At 35.9% G+C, this 18,472-nt stretch overlaps 1 protein-coding gene across 1 annotated transcript in view; it reads right to left on the bottom strand.

The window, feature by feature from the left end:
- Positions 1-18,472, bottom strand: part of IFT80 (intraflagellar transport 80) — a 107,161-nt gene that overhangs the window by 46,331 nt on the left and 42,358 nt on the right. The window lies entirely within an intron of this gene.

The following is an 18,472-nucleotide window of genomic DNA, read 5'->3' on the forward strand; positions in this document are numbered from 1 at the left end:
CCTGGTGGTAGGTATTGAGGAGGGCACATTCTGCATGGAGCACTGGGTGTTATGCACAAATAATGAATCATGGAACACTACATCTAAAACTAATGATGTAATGTAGGGGATTAACATAAGAATAAAAAAAAAACTTTGTATCTCTTTTGCCATTTCCTTGCTTCCACTTCACTTTCTATTTATCCCTTAAGGCAATATCCATTGTGTTTATTTGCCCTTATATTCCTTCTAGTTTCATCTTCACTTCTGTAATAATTTTTCCCTTTTTTATAATTCCCTTCTGAGTTCTGCCATCTCTCCTTAAAAATTTCCCTTTCTCTAGTCACCTCATTTCTTAATTTTCCTAGTTTTGATTTATATGGTTATTTCATAGCTTTTGTCATGTTTTCAATATCCTTCAACTTGTTTTGAATTATTTGGCAGGGCTTGTCTATTTATGGCATGCCTTCATTGTCTTTGGCAACATTATGTAATTTGACTATGATCCTTTTCTGGGACTATGATCCTAAAGGCTTCTGTCCAGTTTCAACTGCTATTTGAACTGACTGGCCTGTCTCCGTTTCAGGCATTTATTGGCAATTTGGGAGTTCTTTTCTCATGGTCTTAAAAGCCTAGCTGTCTTTCCTCTGCTTTCTCACACATAGATGCTGAGACCATGTATACCTGTCAATGGTATTTTGGAAAACCACTTGCATTTGGGAGTTTGTAGGAATATGAGATATCAAGTTTTGTTGTAGTGGCTGTCTGTGGATTGTTGGTTATACTCTCTTACTTTCTGTTTTATGGGGAGATTTGAGAAGATTCAAAAATTATGACACTATACCCAACAACATAGATAAATCTCACAGACATATGGCTGAATGAAAAAAGTCAGACAAAAGTAAAAATACTGTACGATTCCACTTATATAAAGGTCACAAGCAGGCAAAACTAACCCATGGTGACACAGTCAGAATAGCAGTTATAATGGAGGAGTAACTAACTGGGAGAAGGCCCAACAGAAGTATCAATCAATGTTATTTTGAGCTGCCTATAAAGAAGCACTATGTCACTGAGCAAGAACACAACAATTGATTGCTGGTTTGCTTTTGAGAGGTTTAGCAATATATTTTTTTCTAAAGGCAATCTTGAAAAATTGTAAGGCTGGCCAGTTTGGTTTTGGCTCTGGGTAAATATTACTGGCACCTCCCCAAATACCTAGAATGTTGATGGTGTTCTATGGCCAACCCAAATTCTCCTCATAAAGGGCCATCTCCCCGTGTAATAGTATTTTATACCTCTCTCCTCACTCTCATCTGAAATCTGCTCTCAACTAGCCAAATACTTTGAAAAGGACCTGAAAATAACAATTTCTTAAGTCAAAGCAATAAAGCTAATGGAAATTTTGTTATCAGTAAGAAGGGGGTAAAAGCCTTCCCCAGGATATTTCCACCTACATACTCATTGCTAAGATTGGCCCTGAACTGCAGTTACAAAGATGCAGTTTTCTATTACTGTTGTAACAAATTACCACAAACTTAGAATCTTTCACAGATCATAAATCCACATGGTTTTCACTGAGCTAAAATCAAGGTGTTGTTGGCAAGTCTACATTTCTTCTTGGAGGCTCGAGGGGAGGATCCATTTCCTTGCTTACTCAGGGTCTTAGCAGAATTCAGTTTCTTAATGCTGTAGGACAGAAGTCCTCATTTCTGTGCTGGCCACTGGTAACTTCTAGAGACCACTTGCATTCATTGGCTGTGGTGCCCTTCCTCCATCTTGAAAGCAAGCAACAGCAGAATGAGTTGCTCTTACTTAGAATCTTCTCCTCCTTCATCCTTTATCCCAGCTGGGAAAGATTCTCTGCTTTTAAGGATTTATGATTAGACTGGGCCAATCTGAATAATCCAGGATAGTCTTACCATCTAAAGGTCCACACCTTTAATCACTTCTACAAAGTTCCTTCTGCCTTTTAAGGTGACATATTCACAGGTTCTGGGGATTAGGGCATGGACATCTTTGGGGGCCCATTATTTGACCTACTGTGAAATTATAGCAGTCAATTTAGGGATTTTATTATTTATTATCTTTTCAAGATTTTATTTATTTGAAAGAGTGCACGTGAGAGAGCACAAAAGGGAGGGGGAAGGGCAGAGGGAGAGGGAAAAGCAGAATCCCCACTGAGCAGGGAGCCCAACTTGGGGCTTGATCCCACGGTCCTGGGAGCAGAAGGCAGACATTTAACAGACTGAGCCACCCAGGTGCCCCAATTTGGAGATATTAAAATTTTTTTCCTAATGATTCAGATTCAGATATAAGCATAAACACATGAACCAGTACTTTTACCACTTTTTAAAGTAGTTTGGGGTTTATGGGTTTGGCTTTCAAAAGGTTTATGCACAGTTAAAGAGAAAATAAACAATAATTTGCTCATGTTGTCACCAAGTGGTAGTAGGAACTTGGTATTGTTCACATGGTATTCAATTATCAAGGATATCCAAAAGAAAAAATTTAAAAATTATTGAACAAGTTGCTTTTAGAAAGAAAAAAGAACCAAAATGGGTTTATGACATCAAGCAAAATATGCATTTAATAGTCTATCATGTAAATTATACAAAAGCATTGAAATTATATAGGCATACCTTATTTTACTGCACTTCACTTTACTGCACTTTGTAGATACTGCATTTTTTACAAATTGAAGGTTTGTGGCAATCTGCATCAAGCCAGTCTATTGACGCCATTTTTCCAACAGTATCTGCTCATTTCATGTCTCTGTGTAACAATATGGCAATTCTTACAATATTTCAAACTTTCTCATTATTATTATATGTGTTACGGTGATCTGTGATCAGTGATGTTATTATTGTAATTGTTTTGGAGCACCATGAACCAAGTCCATATAAGACAGCAACCACAACCCTAATCAGTGAGCAGCCATCCACATTAAGGCAAGACCCTCCACCAGTAAAGATTATGACTCACTGAAAGCTCAGATGATGGTTAGCATTTTTAGCAATAAAGTATTTTTTAATTAAGGCATATACATTGCTTATTTAGGCATAATGCTATTGCACACTTAATAGACTATAATATAGTGCAAACATAACTTTTATATGCACTAGGAAATAAAAAAATTTCATTTTGCTTGCTTTATTTGTGATATTCGCTTTATTGCAATGGTCTGGAACCAAGCCCACAAAATCCCTAAGGCATGTCTTTATTAAGAAAAAGCAAGCTATTTTTTTCATGAATATTTCCTGATAGTATGAAAAAATTAGACTCTGAGACAGAACCTTCCTCAGGGAAAATATGAACATCTTAGAATCCTGAGAGGAAAATCCTTAAGGATCAATTTTAAATTATTAAATCTATGGCCCCTAAACAGATGATACTGCAAATAATCAGATAAGGCCTAATGGTCTGGGGAAAAAAATCTATAGAATTTCTTTAAAAGGGAAAGATGTTCAGAAGGGAAAGGTAATTTAACTAAAAACAATGAAATAAAAGGAAATAACATTTTTCCTTAAATCAAAATAAAGGATTTAAAATTTTTTACATGACTGGTATCTCCAGTATTGACTAATCAGAATGTGTGAATATTGGAGTTTAGTTTATGAGGTATTTATTTATGCAGAAGATACTGTGAGAGAGATTGTAGAAGAGGAAATTATACCACTTCTCCCCCAAATGCAGGGTGGAGGAACAATAACCTACTGTGGAGGAGGAGTTAGTGGATTGGTCCATGTGTAATGGGAGCTTTTGCATGATTTTAACATATAGTACACCTAAAGAACATTTGTCAACAGAACTGAAGTTCTGTGCTTCTAGACATAGATAATTAAATTTAGATTTTTAGGTACCAAAATCAGAAAAAAGCAAAACCAAATTTGTGCTTCTTGGTTAAAAAAAATCTCTATTTAAAAAAAAGACTTTTTAATGTTTTTTTTTTTAAAGATTTTATTTATTTATTTGAGAGAAAGAATGAGATAGAGAGAGAGAGCATGAGACGGGGGAGGGTCAGAGGGAGAAGCAGACTCCCTGCCGAGCAGGGAGCCCGATGCGGGACTCGATCCTGGGACTCCAGGATCATGACCTGAGCCGAAGGCAATCGCTTAACCAACTGAGCCACCCAAGCGCCCGACTTTTTAATGTTTTTAAGTTATTCGACCAGAGAGAAAGCTTACTTTAACCAAGTTTAGTCTCATCCTATATAAGTACAGACATATCTAAAAATTTACCATTACTCTATTCCTTCTCTCTTCTCCCACAACAATTATAACCTTTGCCATTAAATAACCATGTTATTTAATTATCTGTTTACATATCAGTACTCTCAACAGAGGGTGAATTACTCCTAGAGGACACATATGAATATTATTCTTTGACTAGCTAGAGTATCACACATCAATATTTGTTAAATGAATGAATGAATGAGTATGCCTGTGTCCTTAGGAAAGAATTCCTTCCCAGAGCTCAACCATGACTTCAAACTTTTTAAAATAAAAAAAAAATCCAAGGAGCAAATTAAAAGTCAAAGATTTAGAAATCTTAAAGTAGCCTTCTCAAAAACATCAACCAAACTGATTAAATGGATCAATTTTAGTAATGACCTAGTCAAAATGCTGCAATGTAAGTCATTGAGTTACATTAATTGTGATAAGTAAATGTAAGTCATTAAAAACCAAAACAATATCTTTTGTCTGTACAGTGATCCATTAAAATGCAACATTTATGCAACACCTGCTATGTGTTAGGTATTGATTTTAAGAAGATTAAAAGTTAATTCTGTAATAGAACTGTGATTTTGTTATGCTTGGTGAATTTCCCAATTCCGGAGGGCAGGGTCTTATACTGTAAAGGATGCACAGTTCCTTGACCTGGCCTCTGGAAGATATCCCTGTAACCTTGTAGCCAATTCTTCTTTTTGCTTAATGGTTTCTGCTACTTGTATCCAACTATAATAAAATGTAGAATAAGTTTGAAGTTATAGGATCAGCCACACTTCTCCAGCACTGCTTGAGTTTTTCCCACTTCTAGTATACCATGTGCAGTGCTGCCTCTTTCTTGTAACAATCTTCCTATGAAACAAAGAAAGAAACAACACCCTACTACTACTTATGAGAGGAAGCAAGCAGGATGTCCAATGGCCACGGAAGAGATATCACAGAATGGTGGAGTTGAAAGGAAAGAGGTAATCACTTAGCTTAGTCCATTTAACTTTGTAATATCACCACTGGAGTCTTGACTCCAGGGCTCTACAACCATGTCAATACTACTACATTAAAATACACTACAATACAGGGCACTTGGGTGGCTCAGCAGGTTAAGCGTCTGACTCTTGATTTCAGCTCAGGTCATGATCTCTGGGTTGTGGGATGGAGACCCATGGTCCGGCTCCACACTCAGTGCAGTCTCCTTGCGATTCTCTTTCCCTCTGCCCCTCCCCCTGCTCATGTGCTCTCTGTCTCTCTAATAAATAAATAAAATCTTTTAAAAAAATAAATACAATATGCCATCATACTGGACAGCACAAAATGGAGAACACCTGAGAATGCATTTATATAGTGTTGACCTACTCATTAAAGGATGTTATATCCCTGTAAGAGAAGAGACCATTTTTCCCCTGTATTCTGTCAAACTGCTTAGGCATACAGTTCCCCACCAAGGAATTAAGAAATATTTATACTAAAAAACATGACTTGATTATAATAACTTACAAAAGCACCTTCCAAATGCCAACCTCACCTTTCTCTTTATTACTGCTATATAAATATACTAGATTAAAAGAATTCTCAAAAGCATATATCTTTAGCCAGGTTGGATGAATTCAATTTATAAAAGTGTGTGTTCACAAATTAAGTTTAGGGGGAAGAGATGATAGATGCAAAGTTTCTTACATTTCTTTGTTACACTAATGATTTTTAAAATCAATATTCTCTCTCACATACCAGGAATTGGGAAATTGCAGGCTATCTTAAATTATGTGTTGGCATCCATTACTGACAATGAAAAGTTACATATGGCAGTAAGACCAGTTACTGCAGATGATGAATCGTTGCAATTATTTTAATTGAATGGAAGAATGAATGAACAGAGGGACATCTTTTCATTATAATGACTAACTGAATATTCAAGAACAGAGTGAAAAAAAAAAAAAAAGGCAAAAGTTCTCTTAATCAAGCAATAGCACCACCTGCTGATTAATAAAAGCAACAACGTCGGTTAATTTAAAAATCTGGCCAAAGGTATCTTACATATTCAGATCTTTTCCCTTGAATTGTTCCATTTAATGTAACATAATGCAATTCATTAATATATTCTGTATATTTATTTATAATAATTAATTTAATTTGAAAGTTTCTATTTCACGTATTTGAATCATGCATTTCTTAAAAATCAAAGGTAAAAATAAAATTTTATTATCAAATCAAGGAAAAAATTATGGTACTATGGCTTTTTTTTTTTTTAAGATTTTATTTATTTATTTGACAGAGAGAGAAACACAGATAGGGAACACAAGCAGGGGAAGTGGGAGAGGGAGAAGCAGGCTTCCGGCTGAGCAGAGAGCCCAATGTGAGGCTTGATCCCAGGACCCCAGGATCATGACCTGAGCCAAAGGCAGACGCTTAACACCTAAGCCACCCAGATGCCCCATGGCTTTTAATTTTTATTCCGTAAGTAATTTACTTGTACCATAATTTATTTTACTAACCAGTCAATAATGTATATTTAGTTTGTGTCTGATATTCCCTGACTACCTCATCTAAAATAATGCCATCTTCCTTACCCAGCCTTATTTTTTATGTCATTTATTACCACTTAACATATTATAAATTCATTTTGTTTGTTTGTGTATAGCTTTTCATCTGGTATAATGAAAACTCAAGAGCAGGGAATTTATTTTGTTTATTGCGGTTTCTTTAACACCTAGGTCAAGTGCCTGGCATATAATAGACTCTCAAAAAATATTCATGAAGTAATTAATGAATATGAAGATAAATGAACGAATGAATATGCAATGAATCTTTAAACTTCCTTGAAAGGATAATAGCTGTGTCAAAGTTTCAAGGATCTTGATAGATCTTGATAGAAAAGTTGTACCAATTAATACTCCCTTCACAACTTTTTGAGGAGGCCCATTTTCCCATCTTCTGATGAGTGAAAGTGGCATTACACTGTGATTTTTATTTATATGACGAAGAGACTGATCACATTTTTGGGTTCTGCGGGCATTTACAATATACTTCTTTTATTCTTTGCTCATTCTTTTTTCAGTTCAAGATTTTCTATTTGATTCCTTTTTGTAATTTCTCTTTTGATATTTTCTATTTGTTCAGACTTTGTTCTTCTGTTTTTTTTTTTTCTTTTTTTAAGATTTATTTCTTCTATTTTAAATAAAGAGAGCGGGGGGGGCGGTGGTTAGGAGGGGCAAAGGGAAAGGGAGAGAGAGAATCCCAGGCAGACTCCCCACTAAGCGTGGAGCAGGATGTGGGGCTTGATCTCACAACCCTGAGATCATGACCTAAACTGAAACCAAGAGTCAGATGTTCAATTGACTGAGCTACCCAGAGCCCCTGGTTTCTTTTAGTTCTTTATCTATGGTTTTCTTTAGCACTTTAAGCATATATAAAGTCTTTGTCTAATAAATCCAATGCTGGGTTTCCTCAGGGATGGTTTCTATTTTTTTTTCTTGTGAATGGGCCATACTTTGCTGCCTCTTTTGTATGCCTGTAATTTTTTTGTTGAAAATGGATGTTTTGAATATTATAATGTGGTAATTCTGGAAATTAGATTCTCCTCCCTCCCCAGGGTTTGCTGTTGTTGCTTTTTTGGGGCTACAGTCATTTGTTGTTGTTGTTTTTTAAAGATTTTATTTATTTATTTGAGAGAGAGCACGCAAGCACATGAGCAAGAGGTAGGGGCAGAGGGAGAGGGAGAAGCAGACTCCCTGCTGAGCAGGGAGCCCAACATGGGCTCAGTCCCAGAACCCTGAGATCATGACCTGAGCTGAAGGCAGAGGCTTAACAGACTGAGCCACAGAGGTGCTCCAGTCATTTATTTAGTGACCTCTCCAAACTATTTTTGCAAAGACTATATTCCTTTCATGTATGGTCACCTAAGTCTCCATTCTATTATGTAAGTAGTCAGTTAGTGACCTGACAGAGCCAAAAAGAAAAAAAAAAATACTCTCCTACTCTGTCAATTGGCTCTGAGCTGGGGCACTCCTTCAACATTTAGCCAGACCACCCATAATTTTGCCTTAGCCTTCACCACCTGCTTGTGCAGAGCCCAAAGATCTGCCAGTGATGCAAGCCTAGCATCCTCTCAGGTCTTTTCTGAGCGTACATCTGGCCCTGGGCATGTGTTTTGTACTACAGAATCTCCAGTATTTGTAAGAGCCCTACAAAACCCTTATTTTTCCATTTATCTTCCTCCTCAGCCTCCTCCTTCCCAGGCTTTTCGGTCTATCTGCTGCTTGCCCCATTCACCATCCCTTGCCCCCAGCAGCCGTGAGTAGTATGCTTTCAACAGATGCTACCTGGGAAGCCACTACAGCTCTGACAGATTTCAAGGGAGGCAAAACAAAGACACACCTCTGTGCTGGTCCCTCAGGGGGACCAAATAAGTCAAAAAGTACAACCACAATTTGTTTTGAAAACATGGTCCATATTGTTCCCCCTGGGACCAGCAAGCCACACCAGAATGCAGGTTGTCATCCCTATAGTCACTGCCATGCTGGGAACAGGGGATGGCAGGCAGGTAAGGAAAAAACACTGCAATGGTTTCTTACCAAATTTAGCAGTCTCTTTCTTCATTAAGCATTCTCCTTGGGTGTGGCAAGTTCTGAATTAGATTCCAGAGCTCTGAAAAAGTTGATTCTGACATTTATTGCCAGTTAATTATTGCTTGAGTGGAGGGAACAATTCTTGGAATTCCCTAGTCCACCATTTTCTGCAACATCACTTCTCTTTTGCTCAGTTTTATTGAAGAACTTATTTATTTTTATTTTTTTAAGATTTTATTTATTTATTTGGGGGGGCACGAGCAGGGAGGAGGGGCACAGGAACAAAAGGAGAGGGAGAAGCAGACTCCACGCTGAGCAGGGAGTCCGATGCGGGGCTCCATCCCAGGACCCTGGAATCATGACCTGAGCTGAAAGCAGACACTTCACTGACTGAACCACCCAGGCGCCCCTGAAGAACTTTTTAAAAACCTTTACTGCATCTGTACAATTGATACATAGTCATTAAGTAAGGTTCACACTAAACAAAATCATATGAAGAAGGAACAAATGACCCAAATATACTTCTGGGTACAACTTAATTAAAGATATGGGTATACAATTTTACACAAGTAGAATCACAGAATAACATGTTCTCCTATAACCTGGTCTTTTCACTAAATAACTTAACCATGGATATCTTTCAGGTTATTAAACATAATCTCTCTTCCCCATTTTTAATATGTTAAGGGTATTCCATTTTAGGTGTAATCAAATAATAACCTAATCAGTCTTCTTGTGGACATTTATTTCTAATTTTTACTATTATAAAAATTCTGCGATGAAACTGTTATGCATACAGCTTTATGTACTTGTACAATGATCTCTTTAGAGTAAATTCCTAGAAGTGAGATTACTGGTCAAGGGGTATGTACATCTGATATTGGATATGTATTATCAAACTACCCTTTAAAAAGGTTGAATCAGCCCACATTCCCACCAACAGTGAGAAATGAGAGACCTCATTTCCTCCTACTTGAGTGAATCTGAGGTTTTTAAGTCATTATTAATCTTTTTAATCTATTCGGTAAAACACATCATTACTTCTTTATTTTATATTTATCTATGAGTTAAATTGAACATCCTTTCATGTTTTTATTGGCCACTTGCATTTGTTTTGTGAACTGACTATTCATGTCATTTTGCTATTTTCCTGGATAATTTCTTGAACAGAGAATCTTAAGCAGGTAGCTCCTCTACTCTCCTCCACTTTGAGAATCATTGCAGTAGTCAGCATAACCCTCAAATATGCAGACCTAATGTTTTGAAACTCGTGATCAATTATTTTAAATAAACTTGATATGTAAGGAATGATAGTGGTAGAACAGCTGCTATCAGATCAGCCTTCTCACAAATAACACCTAGTCACTCTAGACAAGAAATAAAACAACTACTTGAAGACTGGAGAGCAATCAAAAGCAGGCAGACAGCTACTCTGGAAAACAGTTTGGCAGTTCCTCAAAAAGTTATAAAGATAGAGTTACTATTTAACCCAGTAATTTCATTCCTAAGTATACCCAAAGAAATGAAAACATATGTCTGTACAGACTTATATACATTCTTAGCATCATTATTCATAATAACCAAAATTTGATACAACCCAAATGTTCACCAACTGAGGAATGGATAAACAAAATGTGTTATATTCATATAATGGAATATTATTTGTTCATAAAAAAGGAATGAAGGACTGGTGTATGAAATAATGTGGATGAACCTTGAAAACATTATACTAAGTGAAAGAAGGTAGTCACAGGAGACCACATACTATATTATTCCATTTATATGAAATGGCCTGAATAGGGAAATCCATAGAAAAAGAAAGGTGATTAGTAGTTGCCAGAGGGTGGGAGTTGGGTAGGGAGAAATAGGGATTGATAGTAAATGAGTATGAGACTCCTTTTAGAGGAGAGGAACATGTTCTAAAATTAGAATGTGGTGGTTGCCCAACCCTATGAATACATTTAAAAACACTGAATTGTATACTTTAAATGGGTAAAATATATAGTATATAAATTATGTCTCAAAAATGCTGCTTTAAAAAAAGCAGGGAGAAACTTGAGTCAAATCGTTGAAAAAAGGAAACAGTATTGAGTAAATTTCCATTTTTTACAAACTTTTACCTAAGAACATACCCTAGTTGGTGCCAAGAATGGTGGCTAAACCTCAGATAGAAACTGGCTGTCATTGGCAGAGAAATGAGAGGATAAATTCAGTGACCACACAGATGGAAGTTGAGGGGAAAACTCCAGAAAGAAAAAGGTCACAGAGAATTCATCTTTCCACCAGAAGGAAGACAGAGACTGAAGTCTGAGTTCAGTCAAGTTAACTCCCTGTTAACACACACAGAAAAGTCAGTGCTCTTTAGAGAAACATAACAGAATCCAGAGTCTTTACTATGTATTGTTCACAATGTTCAGAATACAATTCAAAATTACTAATTATGCAAACATACAAGAAAAATGGCACAAGAGAAAAAAGCAATTGATGACAAAATGCTAGAATTAGCAGATAATGATTTTGAAGAAGCTATTATAACCAAGGCCTTAATGGAAAATATTATTTTGAACATATATAACAACAGAGAAAATCTCAGCAGAGAAATAAGAACTATGAAAACCAAATGGAAGTTCTAGAAGTGAAAACTACAATATCTGAAATTAAAATTCACTGGACAGGCTTATGAAAGGATTGGAGATAACCAATAAAAGGATTAGTAAACTTGAAGATAGATCAACAAAAATTATCCAATTAGAAATCTGAAGGGAGGGCGTCTGGGTGGCTCAGTCGTTAAGCGTCTGCCTTCAGCTCAGGTCATGATCCCGGGGTCCTGGGATCGATTCCCACATCGGGCTCCCTGCTCGGCGGGAAGCCTGCTTCTCCCTCTCCCACTCTCCCTGCTTGTGTTCCCTCTCTCGCTGTCTCTCTCTCTGTTAAAAAATAAACAAAAAATCTTTAAAAAAAAAAAAAAAGAAATCTGAAGGGAAAAAAGATTGGAAAAACATGAATAGAGTCTTGTTGACCTGTGGGATAATATCAAAGCTCTAAAAAATTCCTAACGTGTATTCCAGCAGGGGAGGGAAGAGAGAATGGGACAGAAAAAAAAAATCTGAAAAAATAGCCAAAACTTGTCCAACTTAGGTGAAATCATAAATTTATATACTCAAAAAGTTTACAGAATCCCAAACAAGACAATACAAAGAAAAGCATACACTATCAAACTGCTGGAAACCAAAGACAAAGAGAAAATCTGCAAAGCAGCCAGAGGTAGATACCACTTTACATTCAGGAGGACAATGATACAAATAGTCACTTATTTTTCATCAAAAACAATAAAGACCAAAAGAAAGTGGGACAATATTTTTAAAGTGCTCAAAGGAAAAAACAAACAAAACTCTGTCAACTCAGAATTCTAAATTGAGTGAAGACGTCCTAAAAGAATGAAGTGAACAGACATTTTCAGATAAACGAAAAGTAAGAAAATTCTTAGCCAACACATGTATACTGAGATATGCCTAAAGGAAGATTTTTAGGCTGGAGGAAAACTTCAGGCTGAAGGAAACTAGGATCTTCAGGAAGAAATGAAGAGCACTAGAAATGGTGAACATGTAGGTAAATATAAAAGACTACCTTTATTCTCTTAATTTCTTTAAAATGAATATGACTTCTAAAGCAAAAATTATAATATGCTGTGTGATGTAATACTTATGACAACTACAGCATAAACAAGAGGTAGATAAATGGAGTTACATGGACACAAGGTTCTTATATTTTACACAAAATGGTATAATATTAACTCCAAGTAGTATATGAGACAAAATAAGCACCAAGTAATGCCCATTCTCTCTGGGCAACAGACCAGGTAGAAGGGGCCCTGCAGGACAGAACCCTTTTGACATAACTACCCTAACTCCAGGAACACACCATGAAGAAGCCATGGCACCCTCCCCACTAGGCACTGTGTGCTGTGGAGACAGTGGGATAGAATGCTATGGAACATTCCCACCCTGCACTCAAAGAGCAGAGGGGGCACCCTTCCTCTTCCCCACTTGGTGCTGCCAAGACTATGAGGTAGATCTCAGTCAGACCATTCCAGCCCTACACTAGTGAAGCAGGGGCCCTCCCTGATGCGCACTGCAAAGACTGACAAGTAGGGCTCTGTCTGCCATCCCCAGTTTGCACCAATGACAGCAAAGAGGCAGCACCAACTCCTCTCAACAAGAGTTGGGGTAGGATTATGGAGAGAAGGGAGCTACAGAAAGATATTCTTTAAGTCTGTGTATGAAGTCTCTGGAACACCATCAAGCAGCCCATACATGCAACCCAGTAACACTATGACAACTATACTGCAGTGTGGAAGAAATACCACCTAGGTTTCAAATTTGCCTCTGGGTTAAAAACAGGGCAGATCAGAATAGCGCTGCAATGGCTTTAAAAATGAAACTGATATTTGAGCCACAGTCCACAAAAATGAACCAGGACATGGGTTCTGAATCAATACAGGTAACTGATTAAAAAGAAGATATAAATAGAAACTAGAGTTTCATATCAGCTTAGTGAGGATCTTTTAAAAATAAAATAATTTTTAGATGAAAGTTAATGGCAATATTAAGTTTACTGTATAACAACTGAGTTAGAGTAATACACCTATTCACAAAAATATAAAAATTTCCGCTTTTTCAGCATAGGGAATACAGTCGATGGTACTGTAATAGCATTGTATGACAACAGATGGTAACTACACTTGTGGTGAGCACAGCGATACATATGGACTTGTCAAATCATTATGTTGTGCACTTGAAACTAACATAATATTGTGTGTCAACTATATTTCAATTAAAAAATCTGCTTTTTCAATATTCCTGTCATCAATCTAGTTACACACTTTTACAGTATGAAATGTATTCAAACCAAAACCTAATCTATCATTAGCAGCCTCCAAGTGTTTGAGATTTTTCCTCTCCACTAGAAATATTTCTTGAAAAACATTAAAATAAAATGTTTACAAAAATCACATTTTTCTAGGCTTAATATTTCACAGATAACCTGAAAGTTTACATCACCATCATTCTTTGAAGCTTATTTTATAAAATTACTATCTAATTTTTGTCAAGGAAGCCTAGGTAAGAATTTTTAATAAAATGTTAAGAAACACTGCACTCAACTAAAAATTTGTGAAGAGCTCTCAAAATAGAAATCTGCTAAATCTGTAGCAAAACCTGGGGCACAGATCATTCTTGAGGACCAGATTCTTATATTTAATAATGAAATTTTTCCACAAAGTCTGGCTCTGGATAAATGATTACTACTATTTAAACTTTCAGTTGCAAATTAGGAGAGAAAAAATAAATGAGCTACATTGAAGAGTGACACTTCCAGGTTGAAGAGAACACGTAGTTACTTCTTAAAAGAGGCCTTAGCAGGTTTTTTCAAGAGATAAACAAATGTGTGAGAAAAACATCCAACACCAACAGACTTACATTTTTGGTTTTAAGTTGACACTACTTACTTGCTAAGTAGAAAAGATGAAGAATCTCAATAAGCATTGCCCTGCTTACCTTTCATCACATTAACTTGCCTTGACCCTCCAAACAGATTAGTTCCCATTTCTAGGAGCAGCCTGTACCTCCCTGTAAAATTTATTGCAACTGTAATTAAATAACTGAGTGTGTAATCAATCATTTAATATCTGTCTTAGCAACAAGAAAGTAAACTCCACAGGGGCAATGGCCACTTGGCATTTTCTTAAAGATATGCAAAAAGTACTTACAGGTAATTTGGTTTTGTCTCAAAATGCTTACAGCATTTATATCTTAGGAGAGAGAATTATTCCTCAAGAAACATGTAATGTTCTATATCACCTTAAAAGTAATTTCCATGTTTTAACATTTGTATGTATGTATATAAATATATATATCCATATGTGTGTGTGCATACATATATTTAAATAGCTTCAGAAAACAATACTTTTTTCCAAAAAGTGAGAAGGCCAAATTAGATGATTAGAGAATTGAATGGATTTTGCAAACAAAAGGATAAATCTAGTTTTTTCTCCTCTTCAAAAATTAAATGGCTGCTTCTCCCCCTCCCACTCCCTCTGCTTGTGTTCCCTCTCTCGCTGTCTCTCTCTCTCTGTCAAATAAATAAATAAAATCTTAAAAAAAAAAAAAAATTAAATGAAGCATTGTTCTTATTTGAAAATTTTAGAAAAAGCAGATATGCAAAAAAAAATTTTTAATTACCTATCATTTCAAACTCCAGAAATAACCTTTGTTATGTATTATATTCTGTCAGACTATTTTCCACTCATATATAGAGAGATATATACATTTTTATATAAATTGGACCATCCTATGCACAAAATTTGTAACTATTTTTTTTCTTTTGATTATGTATCTTAAAAATCTTTTCATGGCATTATGAAAGTAGATTATCATTTCTAATAATAATTATATTCCATAAGTTAAATAACAGCCTAATGTTGGAGATTTAGATTGCTTTTCATTTGTTAAATTATAAATAACATTTCATTGAACATTCTTTATCGTATGATTTCTACAGATTTTTGGAACAGGAGTAGTAAAAATATATGTATATCTCTTGGCTAATTTTGATACATAGTGTCAAACTGTTTTCCAAAAATGTTTGAAGAAATCAATATACATATATATATTCCTAGGAACTACTTTAGGAATAGTCCTTGTCTAATCAAATAATTCATAAAATCTAAAAAATAATTGTATGAAGGGAGATATAATATGGTTAATAAAAATCATGCAAAAAGAAAAATGATCAGATAAAAGAGTTCCAAATAAGGGTGCATGGGTGGCTCAGTTGGTTAAGCGACCGCCTTCAGCTCAGGTCATGATCCTGGAGTCCCGGGATCGAGTCCCGCATCGGGCTCCCTGCTCAGCAGGGAGTCTGCTTCTCCCTCTGACCCTCCCCCCTCTCATGCTCTCTCTCTGTCTCATTCTTTCTCTCTCAAATAAATAAATAAATAAATCTTTAAAAAAAAAAAAAGAGTTCCAAATAATTTTTGTGAAAATATGCAAGGCAAAAATGAAACAAAAAAAATCCATTGAATTTCCATTGATAATTCAATGAATATAAATGCTCCAATAGTATTTACAACCAGTTATTCTGAGTCAGTTTAGAAAATGAGGAGACAATATCATCACATACATTATTCATATACTATAAACATTTTCCCTGTAGCAAAATGATAGAGTATAGATCATTCCTGAAGACTAGATTCTTACAATATCTAATACTGAAATTCGGCCACAGAATATGCCCCTGGGTAAATGATGACTACTGTTAATTACACAACTTTAAGTTACAGATTATGAGAGAGACAAAATATTATATCCCCAAAGAAATTTTAAATGAGACCAATGCTAAGGAAGAATCAGAAGAATAAATTACATGAGTTTTTTTATACTTAATCTTTTCAATTAGACAACTCTTTTGGTGTCACCTTCATTATCATTTACTCTTTCGTCTCTAAAATTAAGGCATTTTTTCTATAATAGGGCAAGCTTTAATACTTTCAGAACTCAGAAGGAATAATCAAACATCTCACACATTTTACTTAAGTGTTCCTTCAAGTGTGGTCTGAGGACTACCTAATAAAGGTAACCAGGAAACTTCTTAAAAAGACAACTCCCTGGACCCCATTCTACTGAGATTTTGATTCATCACATTGCAAATGGGGGCCCAAGAATATGTATTTTAGCAATATCCAGGTGATACTTCTGAACACTGAAATTTAGGTAACTTGATTTATCATTGTAATGACTGCACAGGTATCTAATAAAATTATATCACACAAAGCCAGTACCAATTATACCACACCACAAGAAGGCACTATCCTCAGTCCAGCACCCAGACAGTAAGGTATTCAAATTGAAATCTGGGTAATTATTCTTGATTCTTCCCACTTTTTATAGCAAGAGTTTATCTCTTGAACCTGTCCACTTCTTCCCATCCCAACTGCTATTCCCTATTACAACATCACTTCCTTGTACTGCAAGTACTACTGCAAAAGCCTCTAATTAGCCATCCTGCCTACAGTCTACTGTCCCTCTAATCCATCCTCCCTGGTGATCTCAGAGTACACTTCCCCAAAAATGCCAAATCTAATAAGGTCACTACTTAAAATGGATCAATGGCTCACTACTGCCCGAGGATAAAATCCAAACTACTTTTAATTTTTCTAACAGACTAATTCCTTGCCTTTGCAAGTTCTTTTCCCTCTCCTGTACCACTATTCCTTTGATACCAAAGCAATATTTCCAACATTTGAATATTATCATGTCAGTAGCCACCATCCATGGCTCTCTACTGATAACATACCAGTTTTCCAACTTCATTGTTTTAACTGTTCAAAGGTAATCTTATACTGGATGCTCAAATAGTAAAACTGATTAATGTAGAGCTTTTCTGGTTGCAGAAGATTTTTGGAACTGGAGTAGAGAAAATATGACCAGGCGCTCAACCCCCTCACCTCCTTTCTACCCTACAGTAACTCCTAAGAGTGCTTCACAGAAAATACCTTCATTTAAAAAAGCTAGACTCTTTTACATGGCAAACATAGATCTGGTCTAAGAATAACTTTTCTGTATTATCTCCTGGTACTAGCGCATGCAAAATCTTATTGACATTGCATAAAAGGCACCATACTTGGATACCCAGAGGTTCCTTTTGTCTGCAACTCTCATCCCCAACTTGTCTCCTTGAAGAACTACTAATTCTTCAAGCCTCGGCTCTCCAATCAATATTCACAGGCAGAATTAAGCTTTTCCATACCTTCACAGTGCTTACACAAAATAAACCTCCTGTATAGCATTTATCACATTGTACTATGAGTCTTATAGCCTGATTCTCTACTAGATTGTCAACAACTTGAGTGAAAATCTTTACATCTCTCTATCCCCAGTTTCTAAAATACTCTGATGAGCAGTATACATGTGATGTCTATTGAATAAAAGAAAATATAAATAAATGTTAATCTCAAGTCCTTAAAAAATTATTACAGTGTCCAGTCTATTCAGTCAAATAAGGTAAAAGAAAAATCCTTTTAGAAAGTTTACTTTTCCAGAATAGTTAACATTCTGATAATAGGCTTGGTGTTTAATAAAGTAAATCTTTAATTCAGTTATTCAGATCAATTCAATACCCCACATTTTTAAATTTTAAATATTTTCATCAAAATGGCAATTTAAAGATTTATCTATTTTATTTTTTTTCGAAGATTTTATTTATTTATTTGAGGAGAGCTAGAGAGAGAGAGAGCATGAGCAGGGGGGGTGGTTAGACAGAGAGGGAGACGCAGACTCCCCACTGAGCAGGGAGTCCGATGTGGGACTCAATCCCAGGACCCTGGGATCATGACCTGAGCCAAAGTCAGGTGTTTGACTGAGCCACCCAGGCACCCTTATCTATTTATCTTAAAGAGAGAGAGAGAGCACACGCAAGTGGGGAGAGAGGGAGAGAGAGAATCCTCTCAAATAACCAGAAAACTTATAAACCAGATCATTTATGAAGCTTTAATAATTCTAAATTTCTTTGCATTCAAGGAAAAAAAGCCACAGAACAATTATGTGATTTCCTCTTAGTTAGGAATAGTACAGAATAACCCCACTCATCACTCGGCTGCTTCTGGAACACTCTGATGAAGTAACTCATTATTCAAGTACAATGGATGAA

The sequence above is a fragment of the Leptonychotes weddellii genome, chromosome 1, assembly GCF_054177405.1.
Source record: "Leptonychotes weddellii isolate Sample4059 chromosome 1, ASM5417740v2, whole genome shotgun sequence".
In the NCBI taxonomy this organism is placed as follows: Eukaryota; Metazoa; Chordata; class Mammalia; order Carnivora; family Phocidae; genus Leptonychotes; species Leptonychotes weddellii.